This window comes from Mirounga leonina, unplaced genomic scaffold, assembly GCF_011800145.1.
Source record: "Mirounga leonina isolate KUSES-001 unplaced genomic scaffold, KU_Mleo_1.0 Mir_82, whole genome shotgun sequence".
NCBI lineage: Eukaryota > Metazoa > Chordata > Mammalia > Carnivora > Phocidae > Mirounga > Mirounga leonina.
In genome coordinates this window covers 840,593-855,396 of record NW_023270825.1, presented here as the reverse complement: position 1 = coordinate 855,396, position 14,804 = coordinate 840,593, and positions in this window count along the sequence as shown.

Below are 14,804 nucleotides of genomic sequence, written 5' to 3'. Positions count from 1 at the left end.
CTCTCCCACTCCCCCTGCTTGTGTTCCCTCTCGCGCTGTCTCTCTCTGTCAAATAAATAAATAAAATCTTTAATAAAAAAAAGATTTTTAAATCTTCTTGGGCATCTGTTATAATTATAATGATCAATTATACTATTTTCTTAGAAAATCATCTGTTCCAACCTTTATGTATTTGCTTAGTATTCATCAGAGCGGTTTCTTAACATGGAAAGCAAATTCTGTCTCTGTGATGATTTTTCTCTTCTTTTCTTGATGGGGACTTCTAATTGTTTCTCTACTTCTTTGTGATTTTTGTCCCCAGAGAATTAGCTCTTATGATTATTTATTAGTTCCAACCATCTTCTCATTTTCAAATCCATTCATTTTTGCGTTTGTCGTTATTTCTGACTCTTGAAAAAAGTTTGCCCATCATCGGCATTGCAATCGGCACCCTCCTCCCCCTATCTGGAGAGAACAGCCCCCCCAACCCCGCCGCCCCAGGACGCCAGCACCTCGCTCGCCTGCCCCTCAGGTAGACAGCGGTGAGCTTGGGGTCTTCGTGGGACCCCCGTCGGGTGACCAGTGACCTCTTCCTCCCTTACGCTGGACTCCTGCCTCTGCATCACGCCTGGCCCCTCCAGCCTCGCAGCCTCAGCCGGCAGGTGCTTGTTGGGCTCAGGTTTTGGTCAAGCACCCTAGAAGAAAGTGAGCGCACCTCCAGCTTCTGAGTTCAGAACATGGGATTCCAAATCCCTTGTAACTGTACACACCTCAAAACGATCAGTACGATCTGTAAGCTTGTTCTTGCCTCGCTGGTGTAGGACCTGCAGAAACCACCTCACACATCCCTAGTCACCTGACAATAGAAGTGACAAATCTTGCAAATCTTTTGATGTGTCAGCCTTCTTTTCCCAAATTAGGTTTGTACTTCTCCCCCCCACCCCCCGGGACATGCTGGGATCTGATGCTAATTGTAGGTTTGGAAGCAGAGAGGGGTGGTAGAGGTGGATCATGATGAAAATCGGCACCTGCTTGCAAAGTAACCACATCAGGTGAGGTCCACGAAGGTCTTCAAAGGAGGCAGGACCAGGCCCATCAGAGGGCAGGGAGAGGCGGTATCTGCTCAGCACGATTATCCTGCTGTTGTGGCGACCTGAATCTTCTTCCCCCGTGTCTGCCTCCCAATTCTGGGGTCCAACTCCATCCCGTCAGGGCCCCAGCCTTCCCAGAGAGACCTGGGGAGGTCAGCAATCCTCCAGGTAATGCTACGTCTCATTTGGGAGCATCGACATGACGGCCTCGAGAGATCAGAGATTCTTGGGCTGCTCATGGGACACGCTTGTTCTCTGCCTGTGCCTTGAGCACAGAGTTCAAACGCCCCGATTGCATCATGTTATTTTCCTCAGCCTGCAGCGCAGCCCTGAGCCCGTCCCACCGTCCTGGGCTGCTTGCTCGCATCGCCAACGCACGCCCTTCATTCCAGGCACCGGTCCACTATGTGCCTGGGCCCCAATTGTCCCACCACCCAACGTGCCTGGATTCCCACAGCCTCCAAATACAGTCGTGTGGACCCTCCCAGAATCTCCCCCTGGACGGTGTAGGAGGCAGGAGTCCCCGGTGGCTGACGAGACTCTCCTGGCTCCCGCGGGCAGAGGGGGAGGGATTTAAGTGTGCAGGGACAGCGGAAGCTCGGACCTCGGCTGAGCACAGACGCGGCTCTCACCACCCCGGTGGCGTGGCCTGCTGTGGTGGGGTCTGGTGACCACAACCGCTCGTAGCTCCTCCGGGCAAGAGGTCCTGCTCCTCGAACGGAGACCAGTCAGCCGCCAGGCCCGTGTGTGAGGCCCTCAAGGTGACATGCAGCTTCTGCCGTCACGCTTCTGGGGAGCGGGCACCGCGGGGACCAGCCTCGGCGGGCCGAGAAGGACCGAGGCGCCTCAGCCCAAGACCAGTCAGCCGCCAGGCCGGTGTGTGAGGCCGTCAGAACCGCCAGACCCCGGTGGGCCTGCGAGTCCCACAGACAGAGGTGCCCCTCCAGCGAAGGACACGCTCCTGGGTGCCCACGGGGACCACGCGTCCGACCGCACCCTCCATCCAGCCGGACACGGACGCAGCACGCACCGTCCTCCCCACCGGCTTGACTCGGGGTTGCGTTTGCTCCCAACTCCAGGGGGAAAGAAAGGGCACGAAGTGTGCAGCCCCCAGAGCCACAGAGAGAGCAACAGACTCGACAACCTCTGACCACGGAGGATCCACAGGCGCACACGGAAACGCTCCCTGCCACGCCTTTCCCCAAGCGAGGGACAGGTCTGACCATGTACGCTGAAAACTTACATTCAGCCAAAGGAACCACAGTTAGCCCTGAACTTGGGGAAATATTTGCAGTACACGTGGAAGAATCAACAGATTCAAGCACATAAAAATTAAACATATCTCGTAGCGAAAGTCACCACGGACACGCCCAGCAGGGCCGACCTGCCCTCCAGCTCGGGGCCCACAGGTCACATATTTCTGTTCCTCGCACGAGCCCCACCCACGCACACCGCGGCGACCTCTCTTCCTGCTGACGACCTCCCACCAGAGCGCAGCTCAGAGCCCAGCGGCTTGCCCGCCCGCCGACGTCCCGAACGCGCTCACTCCTGCCCCGACGCCCCCACAGGGACACCGCCACCCCCGAAGCGCCCCAGCCGGGCAGCTGAGAACGCCACAGGAGCTGTGCCCGGGCAGCTGGCCACGCTGGGGGATGCACGCGGGCGCAGGCTGAGCCAGGGGCCAGCGGAGCTGTGTCCCCCCCGCACACAGAAGTGCTGAGTTTTTGGAAGGGTGACAAAATGCAGGGCTAAGCTGAAAGACCAGAGGAGGGATGATGGCGACCATGCGTGTAGGGTGGAGCCCGCGGGGACAGGGCTGTCGGCCCCATGTCCACACGGGGGCTGGATCTGGGCTCCCGTCCACAGCCAGCCGTGAGGGTCCAAGAGGGGACACAGGTGCCGAGTGTGGGGTCCTTCCACGGAAGCGCAACACCCCTGAGAATGCTGTTTGCTCTGCGTAGATCTGTGCCCATTTTGTCCAGGTATCAGTTCGTTTAGGGACCGGATCCACGCTGAGGACAGAAGCGCCATCCCAGGGCCGTGCTCCTGGCGTGGCAGGCAGGAGCCGTGTGCACTCAGCCCTGCACGGGCCCTTGGCCGCTCTGTGACCACTCGGCCCCTTGTTCCTTACCTGCACGGTGGGAACAGTAACCATACCCCCAACACGGCCATCGTGGGTCATGGGGACGGGGCACGAGGAAATGAGTCCCTCTGTACGAGGTTTGGAAGGAGGCCCTTCGAACAGTGAACGCCACCAAGCATCTGCAAAGTGGCTAAACGAAGCTGGCCTGTTCCCTCATCCCCGCATGCTGGGCTCCGAGTCAGCCCCGTCTGGGAGGAGGGACTGAGGCTGCGACGGGGCAGCCAGAGTGCAGGAGGGGCTGACGGACCATCTTGGGCAGTGCAGACCCGCGGGCCACCCCACCGGGGGACCCTGACAATGCCGCAGATGTCGAGGACTGCGACCTGACCCAGCCGATGTCCCCCCTCCTTGGGTGTCCCTCCCCCCGGGCGTTCCAGGGCCTTGTGCCAATATCGCTCTTAGACGATGTCCCCCAGGCACGCTGGGGTCTGCGTTCTGAGTGTCGACGAACAAGGGGGCTGGGGGCCTCAGGACAGGTCACCACAGGACAGTTGTGAAGGCAGAGGGACAGCCCAGGATCACCCCGACTTCTGACGCCCACTGCAGCCCGGGGTCCCCGAGACCAGGCTCGGGGTCAATAGCTCACTACCAAAAATCATTGATTTTTGTTTTTTTTGTTTTTTAAAGATTTTATTTATTTATTTATAGGAGAGGGCAGGGTGAGGAGCAGAGGGAGAGGGAGAAGCAGACTCCTCCCTGAGCGCAGAGCCCCACGCGGGGCTCGGTCTCACGGCCCGAAATCACGACCCCGAGATCATGACCTGAGCTGAAATCAAGAGTCCGATGCTTAAACGACTGCGCCCCCCCAGATGCCCCAAAATCAATTATGTTTTTATATACTACTACTAGCCAGAAACACTTGGAAATTGAAACTTCAAAAAATACAATTTACAACGGCATCACATAATAAGAAACATTTAGGATAAACCTGACAGACGATGAGTCAGATCTGTAAAGTGGGAATTACCAAATGTGATCTGTACACCTTGAGAGGCTTAGGATGGCAAACTTGATGTTATATGTGCTTTACCACAATGACGTGTATATAATCACACATCTACTTACTATACACACACAAGAATGGAAAATTTAAAAGTTCCAAACCATTGGGGCGCCTGGGTGGCTCAGTCCGTTAAGCGGCTGCTTTCGGCTCAGGTCATGATCCTGGGGTCTTGGGATCGAGCCCCACATCCAGCTCCCTGCTCAGCAGAGAGCCTGTTTCTCCCTCTCCATCTGCCTGTCACTCTGCCTACTTGTGCTCTCTCTCTGTCAAATAAATAAATAAAATCTTTAAAAAAAAAAAAAGTTCCAAACTATTTACAGTGTTTGTTTCTGGGGAGTGAAATAATTAATTTCCCCCCTTCGTTTCTATACTTTACGGCATGGTCCACACTCTCTCTCATCAGCAAGTAGTCCTTTAGCTTGGAGAAGCGTACAATTAACTTTCAGATTAAAAAGAACTATAAACAGCTGCTGAAAGAAACTCACCAAGACCTCGATCAGCAGAAAGCGGTACCGTTGCTCTTGGGTCACAAGGCTCAATTTTGTAAAAATGCCGAATCCCTCCAAATTCACCACAGTCCCAACAGGAGTGGTACAGCCTGTCTGTAAACCAGTCAGACCGTTTCTCGAAAAATTAAAAACACACCAGCCATCCCACGGAGCATTTGCAGCCCCTGGGACATTGATCCCAGAGAAAGGAACGCTTACCTTCATGCAAATCCTGTACGCTCTCGTGTCCATGAGCTTTGGGCAGAGTAGCCCCAAACTGGAAACAGCTCCAATGCCCTCGGACAGGTGAACGGCTGAACGGGCCCCGGCACGTCCATGTGGTACAAGGGCGCCAAAGACGGATGGGCCTCTGACGTGCACAAACACTCGGATGGACGTTAAAGACACTGGGCTATGGGATGCCTGGGTGGCTCAGTCGGTGAAGCGGCTGCCTTCGGCTCCGGTCGTGATCCCAGGGTCCTGGGATCGAGTCCCGCATCGGGCTCCCCACTCCGCAGGGAGCCTGCTTCTCTCTCTGCCTCTGTCTCTCACGAATAAATAAATTAAAAAATCTTAAAAAAAAAAAAGACACTGGGCTAGGAGAGAAAAGAGCCAATCTCAAAACGTATTGTGGAATTCCAACGTCTGTAACATTCCTGAGAGGACCAAGCCGGCGAGATGGAGGACAGATTAGTCAGCCGGTCAGGGCGAGGCAGGCGCACGTGGGAAGGGGCAGCAGGATGGTGTTCTCGGGGCTGGTTCCTGGCGTTCTCTTGGCTGGACCTAAATGGTGGGGGGTTTGGGTGGCTCTCACCGACGATAAAGCAGAATGCCACACCACAGGGAGTACCTGAGCATCCCAGCGAGGTCTGGGACGCAGGTGTTGCAGCGTGCCCGCCGGCGGCCAATTTGGATAATCCGTGACACTTAGCTAAGACAATGCCGCCGCAGGTGGGGGAGGTGGGGCCATGGGGACGCAAGACCTCGCTCTCCTACTTCTTGCAACTTCTTGTGAGTTTATAATTATCTCAAAATAAAAAGTCAAAAAACAAAACCCAATCCCAGCAGGTTCTGGGGTGGTTTTTGTTTTGGTTTTGGGGTGGTTTTTTTGGTAGAAATTGACAAACTGATGCTAAAATTCATAGAAATGCAAAGGACTCAGGATGGCCAAAACGACTTTGGAAAGGAGAACAGAGTGGGACAACTCACACTATCTGATTTCAAGACTTATTATTATAAAGCTACTGTAATCCAAAAAGTGTGATTTTGGCGTAAAGGTAGACAAAATGCTCACCTGATTTTTAACAAAGGCGTAAAGGTGACGCAGCGGAGAAAGGATCGTCTTTCTCATCAGTGGTGAGGGAGTGGCTGGCCATCCACGTGCAGGAAGGCAAGCCTCAAGCTACATGTCTCATCACACGCACAACAGTGACCCAGAATGGATCGTGCAACTAAGAGCAAAACCCGGGATGATACAAAACAGGAGAAAATCTTTCTGACCTGGGGTTAGATGAAGATTTCTCAGTTACAACATCAAAAGGATGATTATCTCTAAAAAAAAAAAAAAGTTAAATCAGACTTCATCAAAATTAAGAACATCGGCTCTCATCAAAAAGAATGAATCTTACCACTTGCAACTACGTGGATGGAACTAGAGGGCATTATGCTAAGAGAAATAAGTCAATCAGAGAAAGACAATTATCATATGATCTCATATGTGGAATTTAGGAAACAAAACAGATGAACATAGGGGAAGGGAGGGAAAAATAAAACAAGATGAAATCAGAGAGGAAGACAAACCATAAGAGACTCTTAATCCCAGGAAACAAACTGAGGGTTGCTGGAGGGGAGGGGGTTGGGAGGGATGGGGTAACTGGGTGATGGGCATTGGAGAGGGCATGTGATGGAATGAGCACAGGGTGTTATATGCAACTGATGAATCACTGAACTCTACCTCTGATACTAATAATGCACTATATGTTAATTGAATTTAAATTTTAAAAATTTTAAAAATGAATAAATAAATCTTAAAAAAAAAAAGAACGTCGGCTCTTCAGAATACTCTGTTAGAAGAAGGAAAGGCCATGCACAGACTGGGAGAAATAACCTGCTCATTGTGTATCTGATAAAGAACTTGCATCGAATATAGAAGCACTCTCAAAATTCAACAATAAAAAAAAAAACAACCTAACAAAAAATGGGCAACAATATGAACAGACATTTCACCCACCCAAGAAAGCTTAGGGGTGGCAGATAGCCCACGACCAGATGCGGAGCATGGTTTGACCCCGGCGAGCCGTGGCGACCGCCCCACCAGGATGGCAGACAGCACAAGTGTTGGTGAGGACGTGGAGATGCCTGAGCCCTCAGACCATCAGAAACTCGTGGCAGTTTCTGTAAAGCCAAACATAGGATGCCCGCGTGACCCCACAGTCATACTCGTGGGGAGACCCCCACGAGAAAGAAAAGCACACATCCTCACGAAGATCCGTACACAGCTGCTGCTTGTGAGGGTCCACACTGGCACCGATGCGCATGCCCACCATGGGCTGTGAACGCACTAACACTCGGCAGGGCGTCCATGCAGTGGAATACGAGTCAGTGATGAGAAGGACCGAGCGCTCGATCGTACAACGGGGATGGATCTCAAAATAATTAAACTGAGTGAAAGAAGCCAAATGGAGAAAGAGAGCCTCCTGAAGGACTGCACATCTCTATCAGATGCTGGGTCTTGAGCACCCATTTATGGCGGAAGGAGGCACCTGAGAAGCTCTCTGGGTCTGGGGGCAGCCATAGCCCAATAAGGCTGTGTTTAAGAGCAAGGAACGGGTGATGGTCCCTCTACGTTTTTATCCACAAATGGCACATCTTCTGTTCCTCAGAGAACCTGTAGTTCCTACAGCAGAAGTGTGCAGGTTGAAAGCACCTGGGGCGCTGGTGTCCCCGGATCCTGAGCATACGATCTGCCAATCTTCCACACGGCTGCGTCCTGGGCCACGTCTCGCCACCCCGCAGCACCCACGCTCGTGTAGGAGAGGCTCGTTTACCTTCTCTCTGAGCACGAAAGAGATGGAAAAAATGTGTTTAAATGCCCTTTTGGGGGCTGGATTATTAAGATCTTACACAAGTTTATCGCCAGAAACTTTTTATCACCGCTGAGTGGGGTTTGGCAGATCCACAGAGCTGTGCGACCACCACCACCACCAGTCTTAGACAGTTTCATCACCCAGAAAGAGGTCCTATACCTATCAGCGGTCACTTACCATCTTTCCCTCCCCCTGGCAGCCACTGCTCTGTTTCCTGTCTCCGTGGACTTGCCTCTCCTGGACATTTCATGTAAAGAGAACCCTACGACATGCTGCCTTTCAGGTTCATCCGTGTCATGGTGCGTATGAGAGCACCGTTCCTTTTTATGGCTGAAATAACAGCCCGTTTCGTGCGGAGAGCCCGTTCTGTTTACCCATTCATTGGCTGACGGACGTTTGCCCTGCTTCAGGTGTGGACTATTACAAATCGTGCTGCTGTCAACATTTACATACACGCCTTTTGTTTGCATATATGTTTTTATTTCTCTTGAGAGACACCTAGGGATGGGATCTCCAGGTCACATGGTAACACTGTGTTTAACCCATTGAGGGACGGCCAGCCTGTTCCCAGTGCAGCTGCCTCATGTCAGGGTCCACAAGCAGTGTGCAAGGGCTCCCGTTTCTCCACTTCCTCACCGCCCCCCCTTGTATCTGCCTTATGATAGCCATCCTGATGAGCGTGAGGTCTGTCTCAGTGCGGTTTTGATTTGCGTTTCCCCGACGGTGAGGGCTGCTGGCCATCTCTTCAGGTGCTCGCCGACCACCTGTACGTCTTCTTGGGGGAAATGTCTGCTCAGACGCTCTGCCCATTTTTCAGTTGTGTTGTCTTTTTATTACTGAATTGTAAGAGTTTTTTATATACTCTAGTCTAAGTCCCTTCCCAAACATATGATTTGCAAATATTTTATCCCATTCTGTGGCGCGTCTTTTCATTTTCTTGAGGGCATCCTTTGAAACACAAAAGTTTTTAATTTTGATGAAGTCGCATTTATCTACCCTTTTCTTTGGTTGCTTGTGCTTTGGTGTCGTGTCTGTGAAACTGCTGCCTAACCTAAGAGCACAAAGCTTTCCTCCAATGTTTTCTGCTTCTTCATTGCTTCAGCTCTTGCATTTATGTCTTTGATCCATTCTGAGTTAATTTTTGTCTGTGGTGTGAGGTAGGGATCCAACCTCACTCTTTGATGTGTGGATGTCCAGTTGCCCCAGTACCATGGAGTGAAAAGACTATTCTTACCCCTGCTGCACCTGTCTCGAAAACCAGCTGACTGTAAACAACAGAGTGTATCTTGGATACTCAGCCCCATTGTCTGTCCTCATGCCAACACTACATGGTCTTGATTAGTGTCAATTTGTGGTGAGTCTTGAAATGGGGAAGTGTGAGTCTTCCTACTTCATTCTTTTTCAGGATTGTTTTGACCACTGGGGGTCCTGTGCAATTCTATGTACATTTTAGGATCTGCTCCTCTATTTCTGAGGGGAAAAATATCTGGGATTTTACTAGAGATTGTGTTGAACATGCAGATCCACTTGGGGAGTGTTGTCATTTTCAAAACAAGAAGTGTCTTGTTTTCATGAAGTGTCTACCATTTAGATCACCTTGAACTTCTTTCAGGGAATACCCATTATTCTTAAATTGTTAGTTTTCCCTCTTCGAGTCTCCTCCAACCCTCTCGTATTTTCTTCTGACTATTCTTTGGGCCCTGATTTTGTGGTTTTGTGGCTGCAGGCAATGCTTTGTTGCTGTTACATCCTTGTTGTGTCTGCTTTTCTCCACCACCACGAATGTGCGAATGTCGAAGAACTGTACATAATTAAAGCTGGGCTTTCTCCCCTTCCTTGTCATCCAGCTTCCCCTCCAACCTTGTCCTCTTTCCTCCTCCCTGGACCCCAGCCCCATCTTCACCACGTCACCCCTTGGAACTTGTGCACCCTTCTCTGTTTTGTCTCTGAACCTGTGAGGTTACTGCTTGCACATAATAGACGTGGATGTGTGTGCATGTGTGATACAGTCATGATTCTTCTAGAATAACATGGATCGTCTCAACATTACTAGTCATTAAAGGCAGATCAAAAGCACTCACACTCAATAGGATGGCCACTGTCAAAAGAAAAAAACAAAGCAGAGGGCCGCCTGGGTGGCTCAGTTGTTGAGCGTCTGCCTTTGGCTCAGGTCATGATCCCAGGGTCCTGGGATCAAGCCCCACATCGGGCTCCCTGCTCGGCGGGAGGCCTGCTTCTCCCTCTCCCACTCCCCCTGCTTCTGTTCCCTCTCTCACTGTGTCTCTCTCTGTTGGATAAATAAATTTTTAAAAAAATCTTTAAAAAAAATAATCAGTGTTGATGAGGATGTGGGGAAATCGGAACCCGTATGCACTGTTGGTGGGAACATAAAATGGATCGGCCACTGTGAAAACCAGGATGGAGTCTCCTCAAAAACGTTAGAAATAGAATAACCATATATCCAGCCATCCCACTCTGGGTATTGATCTAAAAGAATATGTATCTGTCTTGAAGCGCTATCTGTACTCCCAGCATCACAGCCGCACTGTTCCCGAGAGCCAAGAGCTAGAAGCAGCGGGAATGTCTCGGCACAGACAGGTGGGTAAACACAGGGTGGCGCATTCACGTGATGGCCACAAAAGCCAAGCCTGTCGCCTGCTACCGCGTGGATGGACCTTGACGACATCATCCCCGGTGAAACGAGCCGGTCACGGGAAGACCAAGGCTGTGCGATCCCACTTACCTGAGGGACCCGCAGCAGTCGAATGGCTGGAGACAGGATGTCGATGGCGGATGCTGGGTGCGGGGGCTGTGGGGGGGATGGGAGGGTTTCACGGGGACAGAGCTTCAGCTCTGCAGAAGGAAAAAGCTCTGGACGTCTGTTTCACAGCAAGGTGAATGTACTGAACACCGACCCGTTCGCTTAAAAATAGTTAAGATGGGAATTTTACATTATGTGGGGTTTTTTTAACCACAGTTAAAATGTTTTAAAAAGTAAGTCGTGAGGGGGGCACGACAGTGTGAATGTGCTTAGCGCCATCGAGCTGCCCGCTTAGAAACGGTTCCGATGGCAAATGACGTGTATGGTGCCTCAGTGAAGAAACTAGCACCAGGGCATGACGACCTCTTTTCTGAGTCTCTCCAACTCAGCCGTCCAGCGGGGACATCGCAGCAGGCCTGCTGATCACAGCAGCGCTGTCAGAGGCCCGCTGTAGCGCAGACGGCGGGGGTGGGGTCTGGCTGTGTCCCCCCAGGCCACGCGGCCACACACAGGCGCCCTGGCCTCAGGGCCGTCAGCTGGGCTCCCACGTGGCTGCCCCGAAGGCCTCACGCCCTGGACACGCGGGCGGAGGCGCGGGGAGGAGCGGCTCTCCCGGGCGGCAGCGCCTCGCCTGCGCCCGAGTCCGGGCATCCTCCCCGCTGGGCACCAGCCTCCCAGGCACCAGCAGCCGGTCTGGTTCGCACAGATTCAAGGTGCTGCTTCACAGTCGTCTAGGTCAGCAGCTCTCAGACCCTCCGGAACGCAGCAGCGCTCCGTGCTCTCCCTGCTCTGTTTGCTTCCGACGGCGGCGGCCGCCACAAGCCCACAGGCTCAGGGGCCGAAGACCCCACGATGTAGTGTCTTCCCAGGGGGCACGATCGAGGTGTCGGCAGGGTGTCGTTCCCTGCTGGAGGCTCTGGGGGACAGCGGCTTCCTCGCTCGGTCCCCTGCTGGGGGCACCCACAGGCTCCTCCCGCCTTCCCGGCTGGCCAGCACATTCCTCGGGCCACCTGTGCCCGGCCGGCCCCTCTCAGCGCAGCCAGGGGAGGCTTCTCTAAGGCTCCGCCGTGGGACCCCACGGGGCCACCGCGCGGCCCAGGACCTCCTCCCCGGCTCCGGGTTCTCCCCCCGTCAGCAGCCAGCGAGGACACACGCTGACGGGTCCCGGGGGTCAGAACGTGGAACTGCCCACCATGCTTTCTTCTTTCTTCTTCTTCTTTTTTTTTAAGATTTTATTTATTTGGGCGCCTGGGTGGCTCAGATGGTTAAGCGTCTGCCTTCGGCTCAGGTCATGATCCCAGGGTCCTGGGATCGAATCCCGCATCGGCCTCCCTGCTCCTTGGGAGCCTGCTTCTCCCTCTGCCTCTCTCTCTCTGTCTCTGTCTCTCATGAATAAATAAATAAATAAAAGATTTTATTTATTTATTTGACACAGAGAGACAGGGAGAGAGGGATCACAAGCAGGGGGAGAGGGAGAGGGAGAAGCAGGCTTCCCGCTGAGCAGGGAGCCCGATGCGGGGCTCGATCCCGGGACCCCGGGATCATGACCTGAGCTGAAGGCAGACGCTTAACGACTGAGCCACCCAGGCGCCCCCACCATGCTTTCTTCTTTGTTGCAGTTGGATCCGCTTCTTCATCCATATTCTTCGCCTGCTTCTCTGTGGGACGTCTGCTCCTTGTTGGATTGTGAAGGACAGTGGTGACTTCTCATCAGCTTTCCTGCTTATACTCACACCATCGTGAGTTCTGTTGTGCCACAGGGAGCCAGCTGTTAAGTGATCCATCCCCCCAATTCCACCGAACACCGGCCTCTCCCGCGGGCAGCGTCCGTCACACTCTCCGGAGTCACGGCCTCTGCAGCCTCTCTTCCTGTCCTGACTCGGCGGGTTTGCTCCACCCGCGGCTGCTCACTTGGGAGCTCTGCTCTCTGTCGCCTCCCGTGAGCGGGGACTTCCCTGCTCCCCCGTGCACGCCCTGCAGATGAGCCTGGGGCACACCCCCTCCCTGCCATGAGCCTGGGGACCCCGTCTGTGCTCAGGACCTGCATCGGTGGTCACTGTGGACAGGCCAATCTGCACCCAGCGGGCGCAGCGGGGCTCTCTGGGTCCCCTGCTCTCAAAGAGAGGGCCTGCTGCCCGTGGCTGCCCCAGCCTCCACACCTCTCCCAGCACAGCCTGGCCGGGCACCCACCCGGGGCCTCACACCTACCCCAGCCCCCAGTGCACACCTGAAGCCCATCCCCTCCAAAGGCCGCCCTAATCCTATCTCCATTTTCTCTGGACTGCACAGCGTTTGGGTCCTAGACGCAAACGAGGGGGACACAAAGACTCTGCTGGGCCCATGCCCCCTCCCCAGCCCCTGGCTGGGACCAAATCCAAAGGTCCTGGCTGGGCTGTCAACTCAGGGGGGTCCTGGCCCCCAGTGCCATGCCTCTGAACCTTGTGCCCCAAAGCCCACTGTCCACCGGGTCTGGGAAGGCCCAGGGCTCTCTTTAATGACACAGCCCCCACAGACGGTGGACAGCTTCCCCAGCCGAGCCCTCGGGCCAGAGCCTCACACCTCTCCTGCCCAGCTCTCCCGGACCCGCCAGCCAGGAGGGAGAGAGGGGGGACAGTGGGGGAGACCGGCCACCGGCAGGAGCACAGCAGGCTCGTGGGAAGGCAGCCGTGCAGGGGACCCGTGGTCAGGAGGGCCCCACACTGGTCCTGCACTTTGCATCCTCCCGAGTGGCTGAGCCTCAGCTGGGGGTCTGCCGACAGTGCCCACAGCCACAGCTTCTTCCTGCTCAGCCCGGGGAGCTCCCGAGCCAGGCACCGACCTCGGTTGGGGTAACTGCGGCCTGGCCTCTGTGAGCATGTTGCCCTCGCTCTGAACTTCCTAATGCAGCAGCTGCCTCTCTGGGGGCTAATTACCTGCCCACCCACCCCCCGGAGAGCACAGGCTACCGGCCAGGGCAGGACAGAGGGGCCTGACCCTGGCCGTAGGGTCCTGGCCTCAGCTTGGTGGCACGAAGCACAGAGGGGGGCTGGCAGGGTGAGCGGCGCTCTGGGATCCGTGGGGCGGGCGGTGGGCCACATTCCCGGCCACCATTCACAGCCACACCAAGAGCAGGCCTGGAGAGGTGTGCGGACAGCCCTGCCGCCTGCCCCCACCAGGCACTGAGTCACCCAGCCAGGCCCAGTGGGGAAGGAAGGCAAGGACCCGGGGTGGGGGGGCTCAGCACTCGGGCAGCAGGCTCAGAGGAAGGCCAGGCTGCAGGGCTGCTGCACACCCGCGGACCCCGCGGACACAGGGGCGTCCGCACGACCACTCCCTCCCGTGACAGCCGGCCTCCCCGAGCGGGCGGCATCCCGTGAGCCCAGGACCCCAGGCCAGGCCTGCCCCTCAAAGTTACAGGGGGCCTCCCGCTGACACCCCCGTCCCCACCTCCTGCGACTGGGCTCTGCGCGGCCTCGGGACAGCCCCTCGGGCCTTCAGCCGCCCCACTCTGCGGCCAACGCTCTTCCCACCTTGGTCGCTCTGGACCGCATCCGGGGCATCGTCTCGTGACCTGTCTTCTGGCTTACGAGCTCTGTCCACCACAGGGGCTCAGGGCGGCTGTCCAGTTCTTAGTCTGGGATGGCGCTGGTCATTCCTAGAAGTTCCACGTGGTTTGTTTCAGATCTCCCAGGTGGTTTTTTCTCTTTTCTTTTCTTCTTTTTTTAACGCTGAGGAGTATGTATTTGCCTACGTGTCCAGGGGTCTGGCCCCTAAACTTAAACACCAGCACGGAGCCCTGGCCCTCCCGGCCGTGGCAGCTAGAGCAGTGGAGCCTGGGGCCAGGGCTGGGAGGCCCTGAGCCGGCAGCTGCCAAGGGCAGCAAAAGGGGAGAAGATGGGAACCGGTCACGCACCCCGGTCACAGAGGCGCCACGGCCAGGGCCCCACCACCAGACTGAAGGGTGGCTGAGCTGGCGTGCACGCCCGTGGGAGACGCGGAGGTCCGGTGCCGTGGGCCGTGGGCAGCGTGCCCGCCCCAGTGCCAGCTAACCAGGCAGGAAAGAGGGGCCCGGGCCTCACCTGCCTGTGGGGCACAGTGGTCTGGGTGAAGGCGGGCACTGTCAGCGTGAGGACTTCCTCGGGGGTGGGTTTCTTTGGCACAGTCGCTTGCCCCCCACTTACCAGCAGCTCAGAGGCTGGTGAGTTAGGCTTTGAGTGGGTGCAGAGGAGCTGAGTGCCGGGGGACGACGGCCCCGGCCCAGGCTCAGGTCTTGG